Source organism: Zerene cesonia, chromosome 18 (assembly GCF_012273895.1).
Source record: "Zerene cesonia ecotype Mississippi chromosome 18, Zerene_cesonia_1.1, whole genome shotgun sequence".
Lineage (NCBI taxonomy): Eukaryota > Metazoa > Arthropoda > Insecta > Lepidoptera > Pieridae > Zerene > Zerene cesonia.
The window spans coordinates 5,033,826-5,051,694 of record NC_052119.1 but is presented as its reverse complement, the minus strand read 5'-3'; the positions used below and the strand labels follow the sequence as shown (position 1 = coordinate 5,051,694).

Here is a 17,869-nt window from a genome sequence, read left to right as displayed (position 1 = left end):
TAGACGCAGGTAGATATCATAGTTTTTTTGTCTAGATATGTTAATGATAATAACTCACAGAATATGGCATTCCTTACCTAAATATTATTGATTTCAAATCATAAACCGATCTTACTAGTTTCTGATAATTTAATATAGTCGTATACACCTAAACATGGAAACCATTAAAGTCATAAGAGTTCATTAGCATAATATGGTGATATTGTCAATAAATATCTCGCTGCTAAAATTAATCACCCGTTTCTATCACTAAGAGTTGTTATGAAGACGTTTTCACTGAACATCCGTCGCCTAATGGCGAAACATTCTTCATACATTATAGTGTTTGGAGACATTTAGTTGGAAAATATCGTCTCGGGGGGAACATGGGATGTGATTAATAGCTATAAGCAATCTTAAGAAGTGTTTTGTTTTTCTGCGCAACTTGACCCGAATTTACTATACGTATATTTTAAATGCTGCGTCATTGAACTCATTTATAATTTCGTCTTATTTGAGTAGCAAAAGGATTTTCGTGAGTAGTCCTGACAAATTATTTTGCGCACGAATAAACGCTATTTATCTTTGTGAGGTATACAGTATACTACAGTATACAGTATACAGTATACTTTATAAAGATTCTCAAATACGTATACGTAGTTTGTGTTGGTAAACAATAAAATAAAAAGAATTCTGTCATGGGCCAGCAAAATTGCTAAGCTGAATATGAAAAAGGACATTCCTGGAATGTCCGTCCGGTTAAATCAGAGTCGTGGACACGTGCTTTGCCTTAATTTTACTCGTCGCTGAATTCCAACTTCTGTCCGGTCATTTACGACCCATGCTAGACATTAAAATATGAATGTTTATTTTTAGATACCAAATACATAAAAATTGACCTTTATGATTTTTGCAAAATTTATATATATTTTAGAAGGCTGTCTATTCATACGATGAATAAAATAAGAGAAACATTTTGTGATATTACTAGTAATTGAATTACATCTGCGTCGGCCGAAATAAATAAACGATTTTCAGTCATCAATACCACAGAGTTTAAAAAGTCGAGTATACAACCAGTGCCTCCTATTCATAATGACGTACAGAGCCAAAACGCGGACTCATCCAAAAGTTCCACATGGCGCAGTGAGCTATGTTAGGGTTTTGTTTGTCTTAAATAATTCATCATCATCATCATCATCATCATCAGCCCATATATGTTCCCACTGGTGGGACACTGGCCTCCTATGAGGGTTTAGGCCATAATCCACCACGCTGGTCAGGTGCGGGTTGGCAGATGTCGCATGTCGTCGAACTTTTGATTCTTGGACATGCCGGTTTCCTCACGATGTTTTTCCTTCACCGTTTTTAAGCAGTGGTGATGTTATCCACATGTGCAGATAAATTGAAAAATCAATTTATTTCCTGCTCGCTCCCGGTCTCGAACCTCGACTTATCGATTTTGAAGTCCGAGGTTCTCACCACTGAGCCACCACTGCTTTATTTTTATAAAAATATAAAATAATTCATAACGAGATTATTTTACAAAGTAATTAAATAATAAATTATGTATAAAGTTGCAAGAAATATATTTTTATAAGCTGACCTTGACCTGTCCCATCGTATTGAATGCCCATTGCAAAATTTAACGGTGTCACACCTATAGAATGTAACAATTTTATTGATTATAGAAAAATTATGCATAAAGTGGCAAGAAATATATTTTGCTTACAGATCTATCCTGAGATCGCACAATCGACGTTGACAATTGTATAATGACATAAATAAATACATGTATAAAATATACATCAATATTGCTACTCAATCAGTAATCCAACATCATAAAGCAAAGGAAAGCTTGTTTCACATAGTTTGATTGAACATTAATAGGGTTGAAGGAGTTTCCGCGGTATTACTTGTTCGAACTATTCACAACTGTGTAAAGTTAATTATTATATTCGAAGTGTTTACTTAAGACAAAATGGCGTGTATCATTTAAAATGTTATCTCGATGGTGTTGTTAATAATTGTGATTTATACCAAATATAACTATTTAACACGTAAGATATAATATTTATATAATTACCACTATATTCTAGTAGTAGTCTTCATAGTTTATTCTTACGTCGCATATTAAAAATAAATCTTCATAGTTACATTACGATAGCGAAGCGCTTGATCACAATCTCGCCTGCTGGTAAGGGAATGTAGTCTAAGATGGAGTGCGCTTTTCTAGAAAATACCTGTTTATGCTGCGCTTGAATCATTGAACTTTGTTGAAAACATGAATCCTACTATTATAAATGCGAAAGTTTGTAAGGATGTGTGTGTGTTTGTTGCTCTTTCACGCATAAACTACTGAACCGATTGCAATGAAATTTGGTACGTAGACAGTTGGTTTGTTATTGTGGGATTCGAGCACGCTTCGGCACGAATTGGGCCAGCTCGCACCGGGGAAGTACCACACCCCCACAGAAAACCGGCGTGAAATAGTGGCATGCCACTGTGTTTCGTACGATGAGTGGGGGAGCCGGAGGCCCGTTTCCTTTTCCTCACCCGTCCTAGTCCATTCCTTCTTTCCAGTCGTTAATCCATTCCTTTTCCCTTACCCCAAAAAAGCAGGCAGCGCATTCGCAGAGGCCCTACCTTTGCGAATGTTCATGGGCGGTGGTGTTTGCTTACCATCAGGCGAACCACCAGCTCAGTTGCCTGACATAAAGAAAAAAAAAAAAAACAACTGGAATAACATATAGGCAACTTTTTATCCCGATATTCCTACGGGATACAGACTTACGCGGATAAAACCACGGGGCGCAGCTAGTATGCTATAACACTGATCAACAAGATTTTGTAACAAGAAAAGTAAGCAGTAATTTCGAAATATCTACCTAACCTCTCCACAAAATCATATGTATATTAATTTGATTCGGACTAGTTTCTGTGTTCCGGCACTTATCAATAATCTTCCCTCTGTACCGGTAGGTTAAGGTGCTAACATGAAATAATCCTATGAAATTTCTTTTAGAAAAGATTCAATATGGCGAACATAAATGGAGAATAAGCGGAGATTTAAAAGTTGTTGCCCTTTTATTAGGATTGCAACTTGGGTATAAAAAATTTTGTTGTTTTCTTTGCGAATGGGACAGTTGGGATAGGAAGAACCATTACGTTAAGAAAAATTGGCGCGAAAGGCGATCTCTTACTCCAGAATTAAAAAATGTAAAACACACTCCATTAGTACAAACTAAAGACATATTTTTACCACCTCTTCATATAAAACTTGGTCTGATGAAAAACTTTGTGAAAGCAATTGAAAAAAATGGCGCTGGATTTCAATACCTAAAAGAAAAGTTCCCTAAAATCAGTGATTAAAGCCAACGCCAAGATTAAAGAGGGTGTTTTTGTGTGTCATTAAATCAGGCAAGTGATAAAACATGATATATTTAAAGAGCGATTCGATGATCTGGAAAAACCAGCTTAGAAAAAATTTATAAAAATCACTGAAAATTTTCTTGGAAATCACCGATCAAATGACTATAAAACTATTGTCCAGGAACTTTTAGAGAATTATTACGCCTTAGGTTGTAATATGTCCTTAAAAATACATTTTTTACATTCACATTTAGACTTTTTCCCCCAAACTTGGGTACCGTTAGCGGGGAACGATTCCACCAAGACATTTTTACCATAAAAAAACGATACCAGGGAAAATAGAGTCCAACTATGCTGGCAGGTTATTGCTGGGGATTACAGAGGGACGTTCCTGACGCGAAATACAGGAGAAAATTATAAAAAAAGTATTTGTATTAATATTATAACATTGATAATAATTTAATGTTTGTTAAAATAACTTGTAATTTAAGAAAAGTGAAAAAAATAATATTACAATAAAACTATTCGTATCGAAAACTTTAGACTACCAGTTTTATTCTATTTGACCTTATTCCTAATAGAATCAGCCAAAATTTTTCTTGTTACATAGAAAAAAAGTTTTTTTGTTGATCAGTGTAATTTTCACTTGCAACTGCAATCCTTATAAAAATAACAACAATTGCAAAAATAAAAAAAAAAATTTAGTTTTAACACAAAATAAAACAATCATAAAACATTTAATATTGCTCAATTAACTATCATACTGTTCATTAATGACATTTAAAACGAACTGCGGTTTCATCCACATTGTACATGATATTAAATTCCTTCAGAAATGGACTATCTAAAACTCAATGTTTTTTTTTAAATCGGACCAGTCCAGTACAGAGGAATAGTCTTCAGACTCAGGCTCACACAAACTCTTCAGTAATCTTTTAATATTGGTATTGATAAAAGAACATAAATAGACAATTTCCTAAACTCTCAGTACAATATTTCAATAAAGGATATATTGACCTTATCCTAGATATCAGACGCGTTTGGAAAATCTTTATATAACTTTCATGAGACAAGTCTGGACCAATATTTGGAAAATCCCCGAGGACATTATATTGAACAGTAATCCATCAATTTATGATATATTTTTCTTAAGTCAATATTTACACTGTTCATAAAGATATACTATTCATGTCCAGCCAGAATTTAAAAATGAATAATTGCTTCTAATTGTCTTTAAATGGAAATTAAAAACTGAAAAAAATGTTTGGTCTATTAATATTCGTTATATGTATGCCAGTGACCTCTGTTGCTTATAGTTTTAGAAACATTTAGTTTGAAACTTTCAAACTCTCGAATATAACGAGGAGAAAAACCAAATTATGTACATAATAACAGTCTTGTTTACATTATTTATCAGTTAACTAACATTCAATTTGGCATAAATATTTGTTTTTTTTAATGTATTAAAATTTATCACGAGGCAGGATTCAAACCTGTGTCTATCACCATACCGTGGCGAAGCCTGAGTCATGACAACTCCGCAACTTGTGACCCCAACTCAGCCATTGAATTCCTTCTTCTCTTTCCATTTTATATGCATAAGATAATATATGGGACATTACGCCATGCATATTGCATGTAATCTTTGGAACCTTAGATCTACAACCATATTTTTATCCCACTCTATATGGTATGGTTTTTACAGGGTGCTTCTATATTTAATAATGTTTGAGAGAAGTTCACAAAATATGGATTGCCAGAAAAATACAAAACATAATTACACAGTTACGCAGAAATATTCTTGATAAGGAATCTTAATATAAGTTATCAAAATCGCAATATTTCCAGACGTCTATCATTTCGAAACAAAATAAATGTTAATGTGGAAAGTCTACAAAAATTATTGTACGAAAATTTATATTTTTCTTCTTTACTCAGAGCCATTATTCTTTGTTTCGTCTCTTGTCCTTTGTAGGTCAGACTTTATACTGAATAAACTGATGATAAAAATAAGCTATAATATTGTCTTATTGTAACTTCGTCTTCATTTTGGAGAGTAATAAGGATAAATGTTTGAATATAAACATTTAGTTTTCCGCCATTTTTTTATGTTATAGCTGGCAACAGAGTTGGTAGATCGCGTGATCGCCAGCGACCACACTACAGTTGGCCATAAACATGTGCAGGGGTTACACCTAAATGCGGAAATGCGTTGATCTTGATTTTTTGCCACATTAAAAATGAATCCCTAGTAATGGTTACGGCACCACGGATGAACAGTTCGACCGATATTGCTAATTCTTTTTAAATTTTGTTTGTTATTTTCAGGAGAATTTTTCGTCATCGTCATCAGCCTATATATGTTCCCACAGCTGGGACACAGGTCTCCTATGAGGGTTTAGGCCATAATCCACCCCGCTGGCCAAGTGCGGGTTGGCAGATGTCCCATGTCGTCGAACTTTTAATTCTTTGACATGCCGGTTTCCTCACGATGTTTTCCTTCACCGTTTTAAGCAGTTATGTTATCCACTTGTGCAGATAAATTTAAAAATCAATTTATTTCCTGCACGCTCGCCCGGTCTCGAACCTCGCCTTATTGATTTTGAAGTCCGAGGTTCTCACCAATAAAACCACCACTGCTTTTGTTTTGTCGAACGATTGTCGGTCAGGCATTAAAAAAATATATATTAGAATTCTGCCCTCCTATAAGCGTACGAAATTGCATATTCTGTCCGCGCAATTTTTCTTAAAAAGAGTAAAGAGTTTTTGCTACAGTCTATAATAAATCGAAAGCATATTTTATAGTAACACAATACAATAGAAATATTATTTTGAGACTGTCAGCATCTGTACTTCCTTAACAATAACACGACATAGGATTACACGAGTCAAATACTTGTACAATAAAATTGCAACAAACGACAATTCTATATTTCCAGAAAAATACAGTACAGTTGTGTTCTGTCGTCGTTGATTTAGCCTTTAATACTGCGTAAACATGAAAAGTTTTTGAAACTAGTAACAAAACCTCTGTAATCAGTGGATGTTTAATAAAACTTAACAAAATTATTTATCATAAAAGCGGGTGATTCCATAAAATATAGGTGAAGGTACGAGCTAATTAAATTTCTAGAATAGGACTCGTAATAACGCGACTCGCCTATTATCTGGAACGTACGTAATTACATCCTTATTATCAAAACTTTATTACGTTCACGAAATTGGATTTGTCCTCGTTTTTATGAGTGAATTGATTAGCGAAACATATTCGGATGCAGATAAATTGCGAGATAATTATGTAAAAATCTTAAATACCTGAAGAAAATTCAGAAAATAAAAAAAAATTTAATTTTCAACGACTTCTTCGCGTTTTATAATTTTGCAGTTCTAAGGTTTATTTAAATGTTTTTTTACATATTTATACATAAGATTGATTTACTATCCAAGGTAATTTCGTATATTATATAAGTAACTTCTATCATCATTTATATCATATCACTGTTCGGAAAAGTAGCAAAATATTGAATGAGAACCGGCATTTCAAAATTTGACGACATGTGATATCTACCACCCAGCATTTGGCCAGCGAGGTAGATTATCGCCATCGCATTATGGCTTAATTACCTATGGCTCGAACCATCGTGGGAGGCGTGTATCCTTGCAGTGGACAAATGTAGCTTGATGATGAAACTATCTATCTAGTTTGCTCCGGGCGGCCGGCTCATCTGTTACAAATATGAAATATTCAGTATTGAGTTCATGTTCTAAATATTTGGTTTTGAAATAACATTCGGAAATAAGAAAATTAAGGGGTTGTTTGGAAGAAATCACTCTAATGTGATAAGGCCGCCCCGTTATAGATTATCTTTAACTGTTATTTATATTTTATTTTTTCTTCTTCTTATAATGTGTAATAAAAGTGTTAAAATAAATAAATCTCTAATTTTATGTAATACATCTAAAAAATGGTTTTCCAATTATTATACTAAAATAATATCAAATCAACATTGTATGATTTACAAAAATAAACAAAAGGAAATTCATATTAATTTTGTTTCGTTAAAATTCCCACGAATTTTTTGGTCTTACAATAACTACTTCAAAACCTTACCAAAATACGTGAGAATTTATTTGAATTTAAAACGTACGTGTAAAAGTGTTAAAAGCTTATCTCGATGTCGGAGTATTTGCGGTTATGTGCTGATGGAAACATTTTCGTATTTTTCTCGAAGCGAGATGTGGGTGTTATAGACGATTCGACACGTAAATAAGAGTATTTTGGATTTCATTTGAGTTAATACAAAGTTCAATTTAACGCAAATTTCAATTTGGATTTATTCGATATACACTTATCGGATACGTTTGGGTAGAAAGGTGTTTCAATATAATTTATATTATTTTTGCCTTTTCTATACAGAGATACATTATCCACAAAACGACGTTTTCTGATTCATCTTTTATCGTGAAAATAATGAATTCTTACCAAGTAGTTTTCTTTCTTAAACTTTTTTAAACGCCAGCGAACAAAATCAGGCCAATATTTAACAAAGGCATTAATTACTTCTAGCCTTGCCTGCTTTTCAACTTTTACTTTAACTTTCTTTTGAGCAGAAATAATACAGTTCTGCCGTTGGCCTTTTTTAAATTTATTATCCTGTCATGTTGGATTGGAGATTAGTATAGCACGATTGACGCACAAAAACCATTCAACTGAAATTGACAGCATAAAATAATAGTCACGATTTTATTAAGCCTTAGCTCCTAAAAACTCATCGTATGCATGACTGATCAGTTCGGTATGTTACGAAATTAATTGTTAAATTCGGCAATATCGCAAACCCATTATATGATCCATTATTCAGGCACAATTAATAAACCTACACGTAAAATTTTGAATGATGTTTATTTCAGTTTGGCTACATTTCTATTAACAAATTAAGTCTAATAAATAGATGTATTATTTAAAATGTTATGGTTATGTATGAAATTTAATTGCGGTATATTTGAAATGGGCGAATTATTATTGCAAAAGATGTCTATTTAAATATGAAACATGATTCCAAGTATTTCATTTACTGTCTTTTTCATGTCAGATAAGTACCTATTTATTTTCTATTTAAGATCGAAAAGATATTCAGCTCGAGTACTTTAGTTCTTACATATTTGATAAAAATGCAGTTTTGCATAAGGTACAACCGTTGACGCTATATATCTGGATTGTAATATGTTAAACTCCCGTTCGTCCGAATCGCCGTTATCCTATACGCTTCATCCGAAATCAGTTTTCCAATTTGTATTTTTTTTTTTTTAATATGGTTTTGTCTGATAGAACGTTTATTAAACGAGTTTCGTTAATTCAGCTATTAAAACCTTGTAGTTTTCATTTTTCAATCAAACTTTGGTGGCTTTTACATCCTCGTCTACATATATATTTTTTTAAATATACAGGTCTTTGGTCATTCTGTGAACGCAAGTTAGTCAATCATATTTTGCAGTATTGAAGCAATTCAGGGTGCTTCATGAAAATAGAGGACTACGGTTTATACGAAATTTTCGTAACAGCTGTCTCGATCATTTCGGACTAACGAGATCCAATAAATTTGGTTTAATTTCAATATTTTTATACATGTACATTAATTATGCTTTCACTATTTAGATTATCAACATAACACTGTTTTAAAGGCCAATAAAATTATCTATATAAAAACGTATATATATTTCAAAGCAAATCAAAGAAATCAATTTATTTAAAGTGTGGACATTGAAGTCGTTTGCAGAGCCCAACTTGTTCCATGAAAAGTTTCTGGCGTTTATTTTTCCCACTCTAATTTATTCACTTATTCCGTGAACTTGGTAACTTGGATTGTATTCAATTAGTAGAATTTCTCCCATTTGTCACTGCCAGTTTCGGTTCTATAGGTTTTTTATGGGACACAATATTATAGGGAAGACTTCTAGCTAAGAGTATTTTCCTAGGCGCATAGACCATTGATAGATTAAATACGCATGATTAGATCTCAGATTGATGAAGACCACATTTATTAAGATTGATATTCTAGGTTATTTTAGCAGCTTATCAAGCTACGCGATGATTCATTTATTTATATAACTTTATAGTACAATTCTAGAATAAGTAAAATGACGTAATGAAAACAAAAATAAATGACAGCCTTATTAATAAGAAGCAACCTCTACCTCGACGATGGTTTAACGTTAAAGATAAATAATGCTGAGAGGAATATATAAGCGCCTTGATAATATGATAGTCACAACAGTATTATATTGGCAGTATGTTACTTATTTGCTAAATAATATGTACTACCAAGTCCATTCGCTTTTCTTAAACGGAGAATAATACTTATATTTGCTGAGTGACAATAAATTTTGTGTCATTTTATTAACTCATCCAAATACAACACATCGAAACCTAAATTATACTACATTAACAACCGACAGAACATAAGAAGCCACTTGAGAAAAATTACAATAATTTCCCAAGCTAACATGCTCGCTGCGACTTTGAATATCCGTTCGCCGCGAAATCCGTAATGCGTATTTGATGTAACATCAATTTGTTGAAAGGATTTACGCTATACTTATAGAACGATATTTTCAACACTAGTGCTTCATTTATCACTCGAGCAATAAAGACGCACCGCTATACATTCATGTCGAGGAAGAGCACATCCTAGTTAATGATAGAAGATACGGCTGTAGAATTAAGAAGTTCCAGAAAAGATTGTTTTACTGATTTTTACGTTTAAGTATAGTACAAAATAATACTGCAATAAAAGAGTAGTGTAGAATGAATACACTACAATAGAGTACAATGACTTTGATCGCCTACAAAGCCTTTGAACAAATAGTAAAAGCTGAACGTCTAGGTAAAGCCGTTGTTGTCACAACTCAATACCAGTCAGTAATATAGAACTGCTGAAAATACAGATTCTTGTAAAAACGAGATGTCGATTTGCACTAGAATTATGTATCATTTGTACAATGTAATTTCTCATCACTTTAAATCATGCGCATAATATAGAAATATAACATACCAACAACTTTAATATACTCGTATACGCGCAGCAACCCCTAAATAGTGTCCCGAGCTGCTAACAACAGGCGTATGTAGCTCGGGCTCGTTCCTCCCGCGTCTCACTACTTGCCTCCCACACGATTAACCTATCTTAACGTCCTTGTTTAAGGGTTATAGGAATTATAAAACTGCGATGATATTTTTTTATAATCACACTGATTTCAAATAACCAACAACATGGGTAGCAGAATAAAAATACGATAAATAAAAAAAAAAGGTTTAGATGTATTAACATGGCACTTTGATTGTAACACGATCTACTTAATATTAAAGAGAGTAAGATAAGTTACATACTATTTATTCAACTCCCTAAAGAACATTCAAAATATCTCACCGACGGTCGTTGCCGAAAAATAAAAGTAGGTGCGTATTAATATTTGATCTCCGAAAAAGAACGCTATATGAGAATTTATTCCCTCATAGATTTCTATCTTGCGTAGTTTTATGTGGGAATATAAAGTGTATATTTCGACAGATGATAACAAAGTAAAGACAATGAATCCACAAGAAGATAAAAATATAAGTGGAGTTATTTTGTTCACCTACTGTGTTGAAGATGTCTTACTTAATGATTAAATCTTATTTTATAAATAATTCACATATATTTTACAAATGTAAAACATATATTTTTATCACGTTAACTGAATGTATACAAATTATATACATAATCCTTTTTAAAAACATCATTTGTTTTAACGTCTGAAATTCGAAATACTTATTGACGATATTATACCGACTGGTTAAAGTTGTACTAATTTATATAATATTTGTAAGAAATTAGTACTACATTAAATTCACAATTTAAAAAGCTATTAAGCTATTGTAAATGTTTCAGTGTGGAAGAAAATGAAAAGAGTTCTTTTAAACTATTATTAAATTAAATATTATATCATAATTTACACATACATACTGATGCTTTTGATATAGTCATAAACTATTCAGGAGCTTGTATTCAAACTAGGTACAATGGCGTGTCCACGTATGTACTGAGCTAATCAGATTATAACTGTATTATTTGTTTAACAAACAACATTTTGAGAACATTTTAGCACTATTTACATAGTAAAACTAAATTTCCCGATATAACTTTGTACACCATACAAGCTGCAGCAAGATTTGCGTCGCATAACAAAAATCCTCATTCACTGTTATCAAGCATTCCTTAAGATAATGTGATATAAGATTTAACGATATCATAGCGTCTCAGAGAAAACTTCCCAACAAACGTTGCTATGTGCCATTCGATAAAGGTTTATCGCAACATTCAGCAGAACAAAACATTTTCATATACGCAACATGACGTAAGTTAACGCATTTTCGAGTACTATGGCTGGAAATAATGCCTCTTTACCCGTAGAGCATCTGCGTTATAAACATCAGGACTTATATTCCGACGAAACAAACATAACAGATAAGTCAGGAAGATCACAAATAACAATTTCATATTACTTTTGTAATTTATTGTACGCGAGCGATTCGTCTTTTAAATAACTACTCGAGACTTTAAAGTTTTCGAAACTATAGGAGCTAAACTTAAATAAATTCGCTTTGATGGAATACCTATATAACATAACTCTAGAATAATTAAATTCTGAACATTGAATCGAAACAAAAAAAACTACCCTTAGGCGACTGATACATAAAATAAAATATAATAGTTTAAAAAAACTATAAAACACGCTTTAACAAAAATCATATTTTGCAAATTGAAAACTGGAATAATTTTATCAAATTAGTGTATTGTCATCGGTCCTCAATAAATCTACAAAGTTTGAACGAAATCTGGCCGTTTAAAGTGGGTCAAAATCGCGCCCAAAGAAGTCAGTTACAAACAAACAAACAAACATACAAACAAACAAACAAACAAACATACAGGTGAAGCTAATAAAAAGCGTGTAAAAACAATAATTTTGAATTTTTTAAATGTTGTCCGGGGTACCACGCAAAAAGTATAGGACGGATTTTAATTAAACTTTTTTTTTGTTACATAGTTATTGATCCTTGACAATGTATAGGTTATAATGTATTTTGAATAAATTTATTTAAATTGAATCTACACATGAGTCAAAGTAGTCACAGGCACAGTTAGGAAACTATAAGTTATCAGTCTTAAATCCGCTACGTTAATAATACGTTCCAATCCGGCAATCGTTATTCTGCCAAGACATCCTCAGTGCTCATTACTGACGGGTATAAATAACAATTTTCGACTTATCTGAGACCTCTAAACAAGCGGTCTATTTTAATAAAGGGTTAAGTCTTTTCGTTTGATTAGAAACACTGTATGATAGAGATTATAAAATTATCACTTGCATCATTCGCCCAAATTTATATATTTCCCTGTGAATATTTACTACTAAGCTCAATATTTCTACATCCATAAAACATAACACTCAAAAATATTACGATAAAAATGATATTAAATTAAAGCTTTATATCACCAGTCACATACTTACAGTTTCTGAAGCACACTGACGAATATTCTAATATGGCAATTTACAAAAACGTTTACGTCACGTCGGCTGTGCCACTAATAATGAAATGTGCAAGAAATGCGCTAAAGGGAATACCACCAAGTGCGTAATGCCGTGTATTATATTTAATAACTTAACCCCAGGTCTTGTGTGAAGCCCAGTTAAGACGCATTGTTGTCACCTACGCCTTCTATAGTTTCAGGTCAGGTCACTAATAAAAGCTTGTTACTTAAACATTGTAAGGTGTTGCAGGAGACTGTATTGTTTGGCAAAAATATTCTCTATGTAGCCTTCATCTAGGGCATATAAATAATGTACGCGAAAAGGAACGCATTCTCTTTTACAACCTAAAAGGAGGTTACACGTGTCTCTTAAATACCAACAGATTCAAGGTAAGTATTCTGCTTGCTAAGTTTTTTTAAGTAACAAAGGTTCTGTAGGCATGGTCACCTTATAGCACAAGATGGCCGCTGAAAACATAATGTTTTTTTTAAATGTCATACTTCCCATTTATCCTAAAATTGGAACGAAAATCATTTATTAATCTAGATTCCATTCCTAAAATAACGTTTTATAATGTATTCGCATGCGAACGATATTAAATTTCAATTTCGTTACATTCGCGCCATTATTGAAAACCAAAGACTAATTTTAGTTTCGATATAAAAGACCGCATGTGTTAAAACGTATTTATGCGAAATAAACAATATTGAAAAGCTGCTATGGACTTTTGTTATATTGAAAGCTTATTAATACATGCGTCAAAAATTTAATAATTATAGTATATTGCGGTGTACAATAATATATATAATATTGGTATTAAAATTACGAGGTCTGTACATTATTTCCTAGAATATGTTACACTGATCGGTTTTATAAGTAACAACTTTTTACGCTGAGCCACGCATAATTATTTAGTCTTCACTGAAAATCGATAACAAACCCTTCCTTTTTTACAGTCGGGCACTCGCTTTTGTCATTAAAAAGCAGTCATAGAAGTTTCAACGAAAGAATTAAATGCATAGAAGCTTTATTTGTCCATAACCGCGGGCTATACGGACTCTCAGGTCTCAGGTGTAATGTTGAGCGAGATTCCGAATCTAGATAGTTATTTGCTGTTCCTAAAATAGTATTCAGACGTGACAATTAGCAACGAATGTTGGCATACAGATTTTAAGTATTTGTTTTAAGATTTTCTCAAATTGAATAGAAAATAGAACGCAGCATAGAGATAGAAAGACCTTTCAAGATATACACTGAAAATAATTCGAGTGTCTCTAACCATACATGAAACATACTTTTAGCCTACTCTTTTTTTACTTTATAGGTCACATGCTACAGCCATATACTAATCACATAAAGCTAAGAAAATAGTTTACACTTATTCTCAGGCTAGAATATACACACAAATCATCACAGATCGTCAAGCCATTTCGAAGAATGTGGGAAGTAACACGACATGAGAATTTATATATTTTATATAATATAAAGAAAGTAAAAATTTAAATGTATGTAATTAGGTATTTGTTTTACAATAACTGCAAAAGGTTGCTTATAATACGTATAACCAATCACCATCCCTAGTGTTGGTACACAGGGTATACCGCAAAGTATTTTGACCCTATTCTAACTAGCAGATTTATTCCAAGAATCCATAATGTCTCTTTACTTGACACTACGTTCTTTCAAATTCATCCACCAATTTGAGCGTTTAAACAACAAACTAGCTGTGACCCGCGGTCGAAACCGCGTAAGTCCGTATCCCGTAGGAATATCGGTATAAAAAGTGCCTATGTGTTATTTCAGTTGTCCAGCTATCTACGAAGCAAATTTCATTGCAATCGGTACAGTAGTTTTTGCGTGAAAGAGTAACAGACGCACGCATACATATGTATCCATCCTCACAAACTTTCGCATTTATAGTATTATTATTCACCAATAGATGTCAGGAAGAATGATAATAAATTGGGACTACTCAAACGCAAGTAAGTTTAAGACGATAAAACACGAATAAAACACGAATATGACATTTTCTAAAAAAATTCCTAGCTAGATCGATTTATCGCCCCCGAAACGCCCTATATACTAAATTTCATGAAAATCGTTGGAGCCGATTCCGAGATTCCCATTATATATATTTACATATATGTTTTTTTTTACATATATGTATATATATATATATATATATATATATATATATATATATATATATATATATATATATATAGAAGAATTGCTCGTTTAAAGGTATAAGATATTTAAACCAATCCCCAGTTTCAATTCAAATATTACACTAGACAAGACATGACTGGTTAATTAGAAAAATAATATATGAAATATATTTCAGGACTTCAAGCCTCAAGCAATGAAGATTTCATTTTAAAAACGTAATATTATGCATTATGCATGAATCGTGGCTAACACGAGACTGTGATATTACTTTGATATATTTATTAAACCTGTCCGCATTTCAAGCTCAAAAATCATTCTATTTTGTAGTATTCATGTGTTTGCTATACTATAATATTATTTATATATAAACAAATTATATTATATCATATTTATTCATATTAGATTCGCTACTTTTATTTTAACGAGTTTGTTGAAAGTAATTGTTTTAAATTATAACGTTAAACAAATAAAGGGAAAATATGCAAAATAATTATCCAATAAATTACAAATTCCAACCAGCTTCATTCAATTATACTGAATTTGTAGAATATCAGTTGTTTAATTAGATGAATTTAATTTATTTTAAACAGCGGGAAGTCCTTGTGAGTCATTCCGTTTATTAAATTTCTTCCTCATCTGTTGACTTCAAAAGCCATGTCCCATTTTCCAATTTAGTCTGTTTAATGCAAGATAATAATGATAACCGATAAACAAATTCGGATTTATGATGTTTTTTTTTTATGTTAAGTCATTATCTAGCTAACCATTGATTTATTGATAAGAATACACTTCCATATTACCTACAATTTAATCGAATATAAAGACATTACCTTATTATCACGCGTGAACGATTGGACCGATTTAAAAAATTTATTCACCATTAGAAATCTGAAATTACACTGAGTGACATATACTATATTATATGTACCACGGGTGAAACCGAGGCGAACAGCTAGTTACGTATATTATGTTATGTGACACTCGCAACAATCGCAAAACAATACTGGACCAGTTAAGCGTAGCAAGATTCTGCATTAGAGTGAACTAGACACGTTTAATTGTCAAATACCTGCCTGTTTATTTAATGGCGATATAAAGTCAACTATTACGCTTATTTCTCACAAGTCATATTCCTATATAGATTTTATACTTTACCTTGAAATAATGTGGGATAAATTGAAATCTTCTTTAATTGTTTTGGGCATCATAACGGTAAATTGTAAGTTTATTTGTTGCTGTTGTGATGCCAGTGATGAGTCGGAATCGGAGTGTTCGTTGCCTTGTATGCGTCACTACCTCAATACTAATGATTACGATACACATCTTGTGTCAAAATTAGACCAGCGGTTTAGGCGTTAGGTTGTGCAAAAGAAATGGACATAAAGATAGTCAAATACATGATATGTGTGTATCGATACGCTAGAATAACGTTACTCTACCACGGACGCAGTATGGAAGAAGATAACAATTATTAGAATCACATACGGCAATTTAAATTAAACTCTGTTTTCTGTGAAAAAGTAATGATTTCTAGATGAGTCTGGAATGTTCTATTCAACATAGACGTATAGAATGCATTCTCTCTAATTGCTCTTATTCCAAGAATTGTTAACTTCAGTCAATATAAAAGTAAGAAATAAATTCCAATAATAATTATAAGTGCCACTTCAGTTCGTAATATTAGATATTAGAATGAGTGTACGAGTCGAACACACTTCGGCACGAGTTGGACCAGTTTGGCCCGGAAGAGTTGATATTTTTTTATTTATAACTCGACACAGGTCCCGGCTGCGCCAGAATATTAAGATTCCTGTTTTATCCCAATTGAGCATTTAATCGGGATAAAAAGTATCTCATTACCCAAGACATCTATTACCCTATCTGTAAATCAAATTGCATCAAAATCTGTTCAGTGGTTTCAGCGTGATCGACGGACAAACATCCAAACAAACTTTTTACATTTATGATTTAACTTCAGTATTATTTAATTATTTGTGATAAACATTCACAAATCTATTAGATACACTTCCGCTAGTACAAAGAATCATACAATTGTTTAAAATGTACTCTTTTATTAGTAGTTAATTCACCATCTGAAACACAGCTGAAACATTCCGGTCAGAAGTTAACATCAAACAAAAATAGGAGTCGTTGCATCACAAAATACGTCTAGAATTTTAAAGACTCTTCCCATCTTGAAAACTTTAGAATCGAGATTTTTTTTAATTTTTGCGAGCAAGAAGCCGCGAAGTTCTGTACTATGCATTAATTACCCCGGAAAAGCAACCAGAAATATAAGGGAATCGTTTTAAGATGCTGTGTCGTTCTATCGTAAAGTATTCTTAAAAAATCCTTACAAACAATTTCGGTCATTCATTGATTGCTATCACAAGATGCTAACAATGTTGCAATGTACAAAAAAAAAAATAACAAAGAAAAACCAAGATAACAAAAACCTTAATGGAATTAGTCCACAAAGATGAGTTTCAGTGAACCTATTTAAATTGCGATCCTTTTATTACTTGCAACACTCGTTTCACTTCAGTTTTACTCAGGAAAAACTAAATAGAATAGACGAACCAGCTTAATTAGATGTGTCTGTTGTATGGTAGCACACACATAAGTGGGACACAGCATAACTGGGATACTGTGATTATGAAGTTACGACAAATTTTCTATACCTACTTAGTTGTACAATAAATAAATAATGAATTCCCTCAGCAGTGAATAAAAACACAATGATTTTCGGGCCATTCACAGATTACGTTACGCAAATTTA

General features: G+C 32.3%; 1 protein-coding gene across 2 annotated transcripts in view; it reads right to left on the bottom strand.

Moving 5' to 3' along the window:
- Nucleotides 1–17,869, bottom strand: part of LOC119833995 (alkaline phosphatase-like) — a 73,212-nt gene that overhangs the window by 29,695 nt on the left and 25,648 nt on the right. The window contains exon 1 of one of the 2 annotated variants that reach the window (XM_038358263.1): nucleotides 12,901–13,025. The exons of the other annotated variant lie outside the window; for it this stretch is intronic. The gene's annotated coding sequence lies outside the window, so the exon portion shown is untranslated. Of the gene's footprint in view, nucleotides 1–12,900; nucleotides 13,026–17,869 lie in introns of those variants that run through there. 2 annotated transcript variants of the gene reach the window in all.